At 35.4% G+C, this 14,435-nt stretch overlaps 2 pseudogenes; both read right to left on the reverse strand.

Moving 5' to 3' along the window:
- Positions 1-507: 507 nt before the first annotated feature.
- LOC149549992 (replication protein A 32 kDa subunit A-like) lies at positions 508-1,480 on the reverse strand (annotated as a pseudogene).
- A 2-nt stretch (positions 1,481-1,482) lies between these two features.
- On the reverse strand, positions 1,483-9,213 carry LOC149549993 (putative prolyl 4-hydroxylase 7 pseudogene; annotated as a pseudogene).
- Positions 9,214-14,435: the final 5,222 nt, after the last annotated feature.

A 14,435-nucleotide genomic window follows, 5' to 3' on the forward strand; every position in this document is an offset into this window, starting at 1 on the left:
AAAAAAAAAAAGTTAAGAACATTTGAAATTTGCATGAACAACACACTTTTTCTTTACTAAGTCAACAATAGCTACCATTAGATTGATTATTAACTAAACAATTACATTTTTGGTTTAAGGATTATTCAAGTTTCTTTCCACTTCTAAAATTTTCAAATATTTTCTATGAGCATTGGGATGACAAAAATAATAGTTAATAGATAATCTATGTTTTTGGAGGTGGTCATGGAAATGGAAAGAGGTCATTCAATTCAAATGTTACATTGGTTTTGCTAACTTTTTTTTTTAAATAAAAGAAAAAAAGTGGTTCAATATTTATATTCATAGTATAAAATTTTTTAACAATAAAACTCCCATATGCCATATAGAATAAATATGTCACCTTAAAAGAAAAATCCTATGTCAAAATTGTAAACTTAATGGACTTGAATTTACCAATAAGGTTGACTCAATTGCTGTACATGACTATAAACGGTATAACACATAATGATATAGAATCTAAATATATTAAATCCCTACTTTAAGTGAAAACTCATGTCGGTAAGTGATATCCATACATGCTCCTCTGGTTCCTGACTCTGTATCAAATTCATTGGACAAGAAAGAAATAACATCCAAAATTTGTTTCTTTGTGGAACTAGTAAATCTCTCGCAACTTCATCCACGTGTACCCCTTGTTCTATAGCTAGATTTGTAGGCTCCTCAAATATATGTGCTCTGAACTCATCTATGTAAAGCTTCTTTTGATGCAACCATTGAAATAGGACTAGGGCTTGCAAATTGATTTACGCTAGTAGCATGGTTCACCACACTACGTGGCCCCATATGCGAGCCCTTAACAATTGGATTTGTAGGAGTGTGAGTAAACCACCACCCTGAGCTTAAAGATTGTGGATATGTGTAAAATTACATTCGAGATTATGGAATGTTATTTTGTTGAAGTTAGTAATAGGCCTCAGAAACAAAGCATTAGCATGTTAATTTTTCTAGAAGCTCCTCAAACACCCATGTACACGTACATCAGAACCATTTTATAGAACAACTAACTCTGTAAACTCCATTGCATCATTAACAGATATTTTCACTTTGATTTTCCTTGATTTGACATCCAAATAAAATGACACATTGGTTATTCTTTCTTCCTTGGTAAAAACCATTATAATTAGGGTAACATTAGTGATTTCCACTGAATCTTTTATATAGTTCAAATTTCCCTCTGAATGCTTATGGGTCGAGCAGTCGATCAATGGAGAGTGGTCTTGGACCAATATTTTTCTACCCCTATAGATGATTTTTTTATGTGCAAATGCCTGTAGCCAAATATTAAAAATTCTACAAACATTTTATTGGCTAAATACCAACCTATAAGCCAAATAGCTGACATGAAATCAATGCACAATTTTATTGCATTCAGAATGTTTTTCTACATGATCCAGGGTTATATAGAGTGCCAACCATACCAACAAGATTCTTCTTCCATTTTCAGATAGAAAACCAATGAGCAAACCTCTTTTCTCCCTCGATAATAGGGCAACTACAATGTAGACTAGTATCATTGGTTGTAGCATCTGGGTGTAGACTAACTGCCACAATTCGCATATTTTGACCACGAATCATCCTTTAACTGGTTCAACCTTCCCTCTGAATAATATATATGCTATTCTAAACTAGTCTAGATTGTGATTTAACTCCTAAGGTCGGGGAGACAGACTGGACACAGATTCAAAAATAATTAAAGATTTTACAATCTCTGTGATGCTCGAGTTTATAATTCCATAGATGACCTAATCCAGTTATTTTACAAAAACTAATTATAGAATTAAAATATGAAAAATGATTATAAAGGACCAGTCAACTACAATTTAATTCTCCATATCATTTAAATAATTAAAAAAGAAACAGATTTTTATAAATCATTGAAATATAATCTTAGAACGTGTCATGATGTTGTGTCTTTATTTAATGAAATGTGACTTTACAAATCTAGTCACTCCGTAAAAAATAACTCACGCATTTTCTTTTTTCATAATCACACAATTCCTTTATGCCCTAAGTTTTAATATACACTCGAACAAATTGGTTACTTCATTGGTTCATCATACTCCGGCTTGAAAAGGCATAGGTATACTGGCTTCCACAATCAGACCTAGAAATCCATGAATACAAGCCAATATATATCACAAAATTTTAAGAAGCAATGGCCCACAATATTCTTCTGCCTATCAGATACAAAAATAATAGCATCTAGAATATAAAACATGAAAGCCATCATTATAGATTCACAAGTGTGACGTCTTTCAGTCGTCAATAGGAAGTCTATTTATTTTTTGAGCTGAAAAAGTAACTGAACTATTAGAGATATGTACAAAGATGGTGATGTGATATATGTAACATACTTCCAAGCCCCAATAAATTGACAATTCTAATTGTTTCTTGGTTATAGAGAATACTATTGGAATATTTAATGCAGATGTCCATTAGTCTCTGGAGCCAAACACCCACCTACCTCCCCTGACGGATTGCACAACAACCAGAAACATTTATTACGGGTAGGTGAGATTTTGAAATAAAAAATGAGAGGGAAAATATTTTTTGCTGAAGACAAAAGGAATCTTTTATCATTCATTTGATAGAGAGTAGATCAAGCAAATTAGATTAGAAGTTGCCGAGAAGAGCAGTGGAAGAAGGTCAGCAGATCCAGTCGTCAGAGTGCAGAGAAGGAGTTTGTTTATTTCTTGCCTGCAGTTGCACGTCTTCTCTCTGATCATTCTGTGAGTTTATTGTTCATTGGATTCGACCTATGAAGCAGTGTTTGCTCCAGGCATTTTTGTATGTAGCCATTAGAGCTGCAAGTTCAAAGTTTGAAGTATTGAAGCTGTTTGAAGTTTTAGGGTAAATTTAGGGTTTTTTGGTTGAAGCTGAATGCTCCTAGATCTGGTATTATTTTAAATCAAAGTTAAATACTAAGCAAGCAGGCATACTCGAATCTATTGTTCTTACTCTTCTATTCATTGCATTTGACAAGTCTGGTAGAAAGCTTAAAGTTTTGGCTTTTTGGTTTTAATGGTGAAAGCATTCACGTTGAAATATTTCCTAAGTTATATTTCTTAAGTTTGAAACATAACACTCAGCATCTTCTTTCTAAGTTGGAGCCGAGCTCACTCGGCATCCGTTGGTGCCGAGAAATTTTTGTGTGCTGAGCTCTTCTTGTGCCAAGCTCACTCGGAACCTCTTGCCTGTCACTCAGCACCAAACAAGTGCCAAGAAAGTACTGAGCAACCTACCACTCGGCACCTTCAAGTGCCGAGTAAAACTAGCACTCGGCACCTTCATGTGCCGAGCAACTTTTAAGTGCCAGATAATTTTTTTTGGTTTAAGGTTGTGAGTTTAAATTTTTTGATTTTTATTTCTCACATGGTATCAGAGCTTCGAGGCCCCACATCCATAGTCAGTTAGGGCATTTTTTTTTTCTTGAGATATTTATCATGGCAGGAGATGCAGGAAAGATATGGCAGCAACCACCATCATTTAATGGACATAATTATGATACATTTGCAAAGAAGATGAAAACCATTATAGTTGAAAATGATTTGTGGGAGTTTGTGGTAAATGGATTCAATGATGTGACTGATCCAACTCAATATGTTGCTCTCACAAATTCACAGAAGACTCATTTGATAGAGTCAAGGAGGAAGGATGCTAAGGAATTAAGTTTGATTGAAGCAGCAATGACAAAGACAGTATTCCCAAAGATTGCAGCAGAAAATTATGCAAAGGAAGCATGGGATATCCTTGAGACAAATTTCAAGGGGACTGATAAAGTCCATAAGTAAAGCTATAGAACATAAGGAGGGAGTTTGAGAACCTTTAGATGAAAGAAAATGAATCAGTTGCAGACTTCAGTTCAAGGACCTCCAATGTGATTAACCAACTGAAGTCAAATAGAGAAGGCTATCAAGAGCAGAGGATAGTGGAAAAGATATTAAGGAGTTTACCTCATAAATTTGACCATTTGGTCATGACCATAGAAGAGGCAAAAGACCTCACTACTTTGACAATGGATGAATTGATGGGATCTCTTCAAACCCATGAGTATAGGATCAATAGATCCACATCTTCTTCTACCCAAGAGAAAGCATTCAAGGCTCAGTCAAATCCAAGAGGAAGGGGGAGAGGAAAAAATGGCTCAAGCAGAAACTCCAGAGGCAGAGGCCGAGGTAATGGAGGACAAAGAAATGCTGCAACAGAAAGCTTAAGAAGAGTAGATGGAGCAAGTAGCTCATACAATACTTCAAGAGGAGGTAAGAAAAACTACAAGTCAAATAAGAGTAATGTAGAATGCTACTATTGTTATAAATATGGGCATTATGCAAATGAATGCTGGAAGAAGCAGAAGGATCAGTCAGGACAAGCAAATGTGGCTGATGTGAATATGGGAAGTGAAAACACTGCCTTCATCATGTGTAATGTTGGTGAAGAAGGAAGCCTTGAGGTTTTGTACCTCGACAGTGGATGTAGCAACCACATGAGTGGTAATGAAACCTTGTTTTCATTCATTGACAAGAGTTTGAAATCAGAAATTGAGATGGGTAACAATGGAACCCTACCAGTTGTGGGCAAAGGATCTATTATGGTCTGCACCAAGAAAGGTGAGAAAAGTGAAATACAAAATGTGTATTTCGCCCTTGGTATGAAGCACAATTTGATGAGCATTGGTCAGCTCATTCAAAATGGATACAAAGTGCTGATGGAGAATGACATGTGTGTCATTCAAGAAAAGGATGGGAGTAAGGACCTACTTGCAGCAGTTCAAACGACAAAGAACAGAATGTTTCCCTTGAGGATAGAGACATGTTTCTCATCCCAAGTTAGTGTTGCACCTCCCACCCAATCAGCTCTAAGGAGTGTGATTGAAGACCCCTCACGGCTATGGAACCTTAGGTATGGTCATCTTGGCTTTGTTGGTTTAAATTTATTGTCAAATAAAAGAATGGTAGAAGGTTTGCCACGTGTAGAAAATTCATGTGACAAGTATGAGGCTTGTATTTTGGGTAAGCAACATAGGCTTCCCTTTAATTCTTGAAATTTTAGGACGACTAAATATCCATTAGAGTTAGTGCATACTGACCTAGTCAGTCCTATGCAAGTTACTTCCATTGGGAAGATTACATATTTTATGACATTTATTGATGATTTCAGTCATAGGACATGGGTGTATTTCTTAAAGATTAAATATGAAGCATTTGATAAATTTGTAGAATTTAAAGCCCAGGCTGAAAGAGAATGTGGACACTATATCAAGGTCCTTAGATTAGATAGAGGAGGGGAGTATACCTCCAATTCTTTTGTAAATTTTTGCAGGAAACATGGCATTAAGAAAGAGCTCACAGCCAGCTATACACCATAGCAGAATGGAGTGGCTGAAAGAAAGAACAGGACCATTGTTGAAATGGCAAGGAGCATGATGAAAGAGAAAGGTCTCCCAATTGAATTTTGAGAAGAGGCTGTGGCAACAACAGTTTACCTAATTCATAGGTGTCCTACAAAGGCAGTCCATGACAGAATTCCAATGGAAGCTTGGTCACGAATAATAGGGACAGTTGAACACCTAAGGGTGTTTGGATGTGTGGCATATGCACATGTGCCTAAAGAGCAAAGGTAAAAATTTGATGATAAAGGTGTGAAATGCATTTTCATAGGGTACAGCCCAGAATCAAAGGCATATATATTGTATGACCCATTGAACAACAAGATGATGCTTTCAAGAGATGTGGAATTTTTTGAAAATCAGTCTTGGTATGGACAAATTGATGAGTCATAGAGCACTTCTAGTAAAGTGCCAATTATGAATGTAGAAGATGCTAATGAATAGCAAGAAGAAGGAGTAGATAGAAGAAAAGGCAAGCAGGTTCAGACATTGCCGAGCTCCTCTAGGCATGATCGAGTGTCAGTGCCGAGTACCAGTGAAGACCGAGCTAGTCGGCAATGCAACAGCAATGAAGATTCTAATCCCACACTCTCCTCCCTGTTACCAAGAAAGACCAAGAGTCTTAGGGAGATATACCAAGATGAAAGGTATGAAGATTATGATGAGAGTGTTAATTTTGCATTATTTTCTCATAGTGATCCAATATATTTTGAGGAAGCTATTAAGGAGAAGAAATGGTGTAATGCCATGGATGAGGAAATAGATGCCATAGAAAGGAATGAGACATGGGAGCTAATTGAATTGCCTCCCAAGAATCAAGTGATTGGAGTGAAATGGGTCTATAAGACCAAATGCAATGCTAAAGGGAAGATTGATAGGCATAAGGAAAGGCTGGTAGTCAAAGGCTACAAACAACAGTATGTCAGAGATTATGATGAAACCTATGCCTCGGTTGCAAGAATGGAAACTGTGCGTGCTGTCATAGCAATTGCAGCTCAGCACAAATGGAAGGTATTTCAAATGGATGTGAAGTCTACCTTCCTTAATGGTGTATTGAAAGAAGAAGTGTATGTGGAGCAACCACCTAGTTATGAAGTTGCATTTGAAGAAACCAAAGTATATAGATTGAAAAGAGCTCTTTATGGGCTCAAGCAAGCTCCACGGGCATGGTACAGTAGGATTGACTCATACTTGATGAGCAATGGCTTTAGCAAAAGCAATGGTGAGCCCACTCTTTACATCAAGGTAGCAGATGGTGATGTATTGATTGTTGTCTTGTATGTAGATGACTTAATTTTTACTGAAAATGATAAAGCTTTAATTGGTGAGTTCAAAAAGGCCATGAAAAGTGAATTTGAAATGACAGACCTAGGTCTCTTGAAATACTTTCTAGGCATAGAAGTAAAACAAATGCATGATGGCATATTCATCTCTCAAGAAAAGTATGCAGGGTAGATCTTGGAGAGATTTAATATGCAGAATAGTAAAGTAGCCCCCACACCAACAGCAGTAGGTCTGAAGTTGAGCAAGGAAGACTCTAGCAAGAGAGTGGATCCAACACTATACAAGAGTATGGTTGGAAGTCTAATGTATTTGACTGCAACTTGGCCAGACCTAATGCATGCAGTAAGTTTGATTTCTAGATTTATGGAAACACCAAAGGATTCCCATTGGCAAGCGGAAAAAAGGATCCTAAGGTATGTGAAAGGTACCAAGGGATTTGGAATCTTGTATACTACAAATGATGACTTTAAGTTGGTGGCTTACACAGATAGTGATTGGGCTAGAAGTATAGATGATAGGAAGAGCACTTCTGGATACATGTTCCATATGGGATCAGGTGCAATTTCATGGGCATCCAAGAAGCAACCTATTGTTGCTCAATCTACAATAGAGGCTGAATATACAGCAGCAAATGCAGCAGCATGTCAGGCTATTTGGTTAAGGATGATCTTGACAGATTTGAATGAAAGGCAAGAGGATGGAACCACAATTTATTGTGACAACATCTCATCTATTGCATTGTCTAAGAATCCAGTCTTCCATGGGAGAAGCAAGCATATAGAGATCAGATATCACTTCATCCGAGTGTTGGTGGAGAATGGGAATATCAAAATGAATTTCTGCAAGTCAGAGCAGCAACTAGCAGATATTTTCACCAAGCCATTAGGCATTGGAACTTTTGTGCACCTAAGACAGAGTCTTGGCGTAGTTGATTTGGATCAGTTGTGATCCTTGTTTTGTTTGGCTCAAGACAAAGGGGGAGTGTTGGAATATTTAATGCAGATGTCTGTTTGTCCCTAGAGCCAAACGCCCACCTACCTCCCCTAACGGATTGCACAATAGCCATAAATATTTATTACGGGTAGGTGAGATTTTGAAATCGAAAATGAGAGGGAAAATATTTTTTTGCTGAAGACAAAAGGAATGTTTTATCATTCATTTGATAGAGAGCAGATCAAGCAGATCAGATTAGAAGTTGCAGAGAAGAGTAGTGGAAGAAGGTCAGCAGATCCAGTCGTTAGAGTGCAGAGAAGGAGCTTGTTTATTTCGTGCTTGCAGTTGCACGTCTTCTTTTTGATCATTTTATAAGTTTATTGTTCATTGGATTCGACGTGTGAAGCAGTGATTGCTCTAGGCATTTTTGTATGCAGCCATTAGAGCTGCAAGTTTAAAGTTTGAAGTATTGAAGCCATTTGAAGTTTTAGGGTGAATTTAGGATTTTCTGGTTGAAGCTGAATGCTCGTAGATCTGGTATTTTTTAAAATCAAAGTTAAATACTAAGCAAGCAAGCATACTCGAATCTATTGTTCTTACTCTTCTATTCATTGCATTTGACAAGTCTGATTGAAAGCTTAAAGTTTTGGCTTTCTGATTTTAATGGTGAAAGCATTCACGTTGAAATATTTTCTAAGTTGTATTTCTTAAGTTTGAAACAGAACACTCAGCATCTTCTTTCTCAGTTGGAGCCGAGCTCACTCGGCATCCGTCGGTGTCGAGCAATTTTTGTGTGCCGAGCTCTTCTTGTGCCGACCTCACTTGGCACCTCTTGCCTGTCACTCGGCACCAAGCAAGTGCCGAGCAACCTGCCACTCAGCACCTTCAAGTGCCGAGTAAAACTGGCACTCGGCACCTTCATGTGCCGAGCAACTTTTAAGTGTCGGATAATTTTTTTTGGTTTAAGGTTGTGAGTTTAAATTTTTTGATTTGTATTTCTCACAAATACATCAAGTGCACAAATGGAGTATTAAAATTAGAGCTCCATCAGACGATCTCTCCTCCTACTCCACATTAGAAAAATACATCAGCGCTGTGGAAATTCTATGACCGCCCATGGCTTGATTGAGTTTATCGTGGAAATAATCAAAATGAAGTTCATATTTCTGTCCATTTTCGTAATGAAAAATCTGCATTGCCTCACCATTTTCTTTCGGTAGAAGGGTCCAAGCTAAAATCCTAGCTTCGATCCTTGCAGTAATTTCATCCTAGCCTTCACTCAAGAACATTCTTGAGCTTGTTCGGATTTCACTCATTACACTTTTCCCCGAGACATTGTCTGCAACCATCAACCTGTCTCTTGACAATGCAATGAGATGATGAGACTCTTCATCTGTAAGGAAATTCTTGTACAAAAATGCCCTGGGATACTAAGACAACTGAGTTGCTCGAGATGGATCAAAGCCAAGTGGTGTGCCATATTTCAATATGAAAAGTTTGGATGCATCCTTTCCTGTTCTCATTGAAATTCTATACATCTCATCGAGCCATCCAGGGAGCTCCATTGCGGACTTTGTGTTGTGGCCAGTTGTGATTGCTCAAAACCCTCGAAATCAAGTTACGGTTGAATCATAAATCAATGAAATGAATTTACTCTCTAGATGGATAGATTACATGGATCTGATGCTAAAGCTAATACCTACAGTAGCAAATGTGAAATCATTAGGTACTAATTGAAACCCCTAATAGTTTCTGATAGGGTGGTGATTATGTCATATCTTTTAATGTATTCACCAAGTAAATACATACAAGCAAGCAGCTCATTAGACAAGAATTGTGATCATTTGTAGGCAACTATGCATTATGCTACACAATATAGTACATTAGATTAGTGTTAAAATACATCTCAATTTCAAAAAGTGTGAAATCAGTTCTCAGCCGGAGAAATCAGAAATCATACGAACTGTATCATCTTTATAACTAGATATCTTTTACAGAAGAGATCTTATTCTATCCAGTGCTGATAAGTTGAATTTGGTTGTTGGAGTTGTTGTGCTACAATTTTATAACTGGTTAGACGTTCATCCTCTTTGACAGGGATTAGAGAGCCCCACGTACTTCCAACCCGCATCTTCACATATCCGAATGTACCTCAACGCTACATAGTTGAAATAACATGGGTGTCCAAATCATCACCATATAACTTATTTTCTTTCTCAACAATGTCAAATATATTTGGGTAAACCATTGTTGCTATTTATCTAGAAGAAACCCTGGGTATTAGACACTTCTACTCTTCCACATCGTTTTGTCTATTTTTAATTTTTTTGGTTCGCAACTCAGTTTTGTTTGATCAATAGTTTAAAGATCCTATACTAGATCCTAGAGGTATTCATATTCTTAAAGAAAGGAAATCGCCTTGATATTTTTTATAAGATGTTATATTGAAATATCTAATGAGATGATCTGTATTTATGGTCACTTTCACTTTTTATACCCAAGTCAATATAAGAATAGTTATTAATCACCAACGAGATTAAGATTCACTGGATTTTTTAGTAGGCAAGTGAAACAATATTATAATTAAATGGTTGAACATTTAGAAGAAACTTACAAGCCTTGGGGAAGATACTTCTGGAAAAAATTATGGATAGAAATGTGCACTCCCGCGTTAGTGTGTTTTCAAAATTTGGGTCTGCTATGCTTTTTTAGAAATTTTCTTTGGATTGAACATGACAATGTAGGTGTTATGTTTTCTTCTGATGAAGCAATATAACCTCAGTGTGCACTTGGAATAAAGGAGAAACTTCCTTATTTTATTTTTTCATTCTCTACCATAATTTTGAGAGGCTCGTGGCTCAATTGGGTCAAATAATCTACTCAATTGAACTCATGAATTCAGTGATTGGGTATATTTAGTACATAGCTCTATTGATGAATATTGTTCACAATTGTATTTATATACCAATGGCCTTAATGAGAAATCATTTCAAGACACTACTATTCACAACTAACTAGTGTTCAGGTAGGGCATATTAATATTCCCGTTACAATATTATTGAGACTGGTAGATCTAAAATGTAAATGTTGGTCTTGTGTAGGTCTTAAGTATTTTGTGAAGATACTGCAAACAAGACTATTTAATTTGTATAAGCAAGATTACTTGATGAACGGGCAACATCCAGTGTTACAAAGGAACCTTCTAAGAAAATACTAAGAGGGTAAGGAAATTTCATATTATCTAAGTTACTGTCAAACTTCTTTTCAAATTTAATGCCCATAGACACCTTAGTTCTATCAAGGACACAATATTGGATGAAGCTAGATTTTATTGTTCCTATTACTATTAGGAGTGTCACATGTATCAGTTAATGGATGAAAATGGAAAATAGTAATTGTTTAGTTTGATGTAAGTCAAACATTGATACCTATCAATGCCCAATATTGGTTGTAACGATTGCACATGAGAAGTGTATTATCAAATTAAACCACAAAGTTGGATGACCAAGTGCATCTTCTCAAAGAAAAATCAAATAGATGTCATGGACGAGTCAACATAGTAAAAAACATACATTGCTGAGAAATTTTTGCAAACGATGGTAAGCTTAAAGGCTAAACTAATCTAGAACCTATAGTTCAATCCCATTTAGAGATTTTGCTTTGGAAGCATTACAAAATATTTGTCTAGATATGAGTGCACTAAAAATGTTAATCTATCACATAATAAGTTTTGAAGGACAACTGGTTTCAATGGTTTAGGATTGCGAAAGAACTCATACAACCAAACACAAACTCAAAGGCACAGTGACCTTAGGGGTATTTAAAAATTCTTTCCATTTTTTTCCAGATTCAATAATGTCATAGGTTTCACTTGCTTTCTACAAATACCCATTGGGCTAGCCCTCTAGCTTCACTAATTTTTGTAGCTCAAATCAAGACCTTTGAAGACTCTTAAGCTTCCTATCTTCTCTAGAATGGGTCTCTTTAATGAATTATAGCTCAAGTTCAATTGAAAAAAATGTCTAAGTTTCCTCAAGTTCTATGGAATGGTACCCTAAAGACTGCTCTACGACATAATGAGAACCTGCATAGATTTTAAGTTACCCAATTCATTAGGGGTTTAGTCTCTAAGGCTTAGTCTCTCAGTAAGTAAGGTTTAGTCTCTCCCCTTCAATAAATTTGGTAGTGCAAATGCCCATTTTAGATTACCTTATATATTTGGTTGTATAATCCGAAACATGATCACCTAAAGGACACGTTTCCATCTTTATGTATTTAACATGCTAGGGAAGCAGTGTTTCTTAGTGTATGCTTTGACATAGTGTTCTACAATGTAGTTGATTCTTGCACATAGATGGGCATAGTGTTCTACAATGTAGGTAATTCTTGGATATTTTCACTCAATTTAGGGATATCTTGCAAGATAGTTTTAAGGATATTATGCTCTATATTTTTTGTGTAGTGAACTACACTATAAGGGGCTTAGATGTTTGATCTAGGAAAACTATTCTTTTAAACCTAGTTGGTTGTTATATGTAATCTAGTAATCTAGTCCCACTCTTTTTCATTGTAAGATGATCACATGGATGCAACATGTTGTTAAATAATTCAATTTATCACTATCATGTCCATATTTGAACCTAGCTCTTTATTACAAAAGTCCATATTAAAGGTTTTGTTTTGACATTGTCTCTAATGATGTGTATCAATCCTGTCAGATAACACAACTCGTAGAACTAAGCATGGTATGCTCTCAACATACAATCTTGTTTGTAGTATGCTCTTCATGACAGATGGATTCATGTTTAATCACAACTCATGAAGTATGGGTTAATTATTTTGATTGAAAAAAACTACACAATTAAATCTTGATAGAAATTTGGTACATAGTTTAACTTCATATATCATACTATATCTAGGAATACAAGGCAGGTCAAATATATGTAGTTACTATAGGCAGTTTTCCCTACCCTTCATCACTGAACATTAAAATACATTGAACCCTTTTTAACTTGATTTTGAAGCTTCCTTTTATTATTAGTGCTTAATGTAAACTCAATTTGTTTTATAGGTTTAAATAAAGTATAATCCTAGTGCAATTATTTTACCCAATAGTTTGATATTTTATAAAACCTAAATATGTATTCATTGTAGTCATTTGGATAAACATAAGGATATTTATGTTGTATCTTCTAGACATTCATCTATCAACCAATACTATTTCTTGCATCCTATTTATCAATGACATTGAATTAATCTTTTGATTGTGATCCACTTCCAGCCAAATGGAGCTATGATATTATTTTATTAGTTCTAATTGTAGTGATAAGCATATCAATTTCATTACATGACAAATTTGTATATTATCGATTTTATTTTTACTTTCTTCCTCTACCAAGTACTCATTCCCCATTCAATGTTTTTATCTGCTAGGATAGGAAGGGGATAATTTCTTGAATGTCATCCATTTGTTTAGATCTTCAGAACCAAAATACATAAATTAATCTACAATTCCCAAACTCTAGCACCGATCTTAGTTCTTTATCTTTGTATTGTCAAATATATAATCATATTGGTTTGAGAAGTGCAGAATGCACCTTAGTCTTCTCCCATTCTATCATGTGATAGCCTATATAGACACTAGACTTGTCAATAAGATGGGCGGCAATCCTTGGCATAAATTATATCATATACTAACTATAACAATTTGTTGTGTTAGTCAAACATTTGATAATTTCTTTTAGGCACAGATTTCTTCAAGTTGTTCTTAGGGTGACCTAAAGAGGGTCATGCCCCTTTAAGGGACATGCCCTTTGGTCTTGATATAAAGGGTAGGTTTTATTGTATTTTGAGATCACACAATAAACACAAGTCTTCTCTCTCAAGCAATAATACCTATACCAATATATTGCAGATGAAAAAAAAAATTCAAATCAAATTTAAAGGTGATAACTCCTCCTATATTTAGAACATTAAAAAGATCATCTGTAACAATATAAAGGATATTATAGAAGTTTGAGTTTAAATTTGTAATATAATTTTTTAGAAACTTTACATGGTATCAGTGCTCTGGTAGTCGAACCTAGACTCTACAAATTAAGTAAAATAAATATTAAAAATATCGAGTTGAACTGTGACCATGGAGAGAGATGAGTAGTCAAATCAATGAATTTAATCCCCTAATCCATATAACCATGCATTAGACCATGAATGCAATAGGCATTGGTAGAGAATTGACCTTTGTAAAGAGCTCCCAAGCAAATAGTTTTGACAGAAGAAGAGATTATAGATTGGCTCTATTAGATAGTTTGAAGTTGTTTCATTATTTCTTGCATATCATATCATGAATAATAGCACACATAATGTCATTATGAGAGAGATAACACAATCTAAGTTAGAGCCAAGATGTGATAGCCACAATCCAAAACATTCTATAAATTTTTTAAAAGGAAAAGTGTTGGTGTGTAGGTTACAAAAACCTTGGAAATGTAAAAGAAGTTAAAGAGTTGGAAGGGATACCAACTCAAATAGTTTTAGTTTGTCCACGATGAAATGTTTGTAGATTTTAAGACATAGTCACATAGTTTTATACAATATGTTTTGTTGGTAATGTGTTCCTTTGATATTCAGTCAAGATAGAAAAAAGTTTCCATCTATAAGATTATATAGAATTTTAGGGATATTATTTGCTATTTGAAATTTTGGCTGCTTCAAATAATAGAAAAAGTGCTAGCATTTTTTTTTTTTTTACCTCCATATAGAGTAAAGTTGTAGGAGAAGCTATGAAATC

Source organism: Cupressus sempervirens, chromosome 7 (assembly GCF_028749045.1).
Source record: "Cupressus sempervirens isolate cs-2001-9-10 chromosome 7, ASM2874904v1, whole genome shotgun sequence".
Taxonomy (NCBI): Eukaryota; Viridiplantae; Streptophyta; class Pinopsida; order Cupressales; family Cupressaceae; genus Cupressus; species Cupressus sempervirens.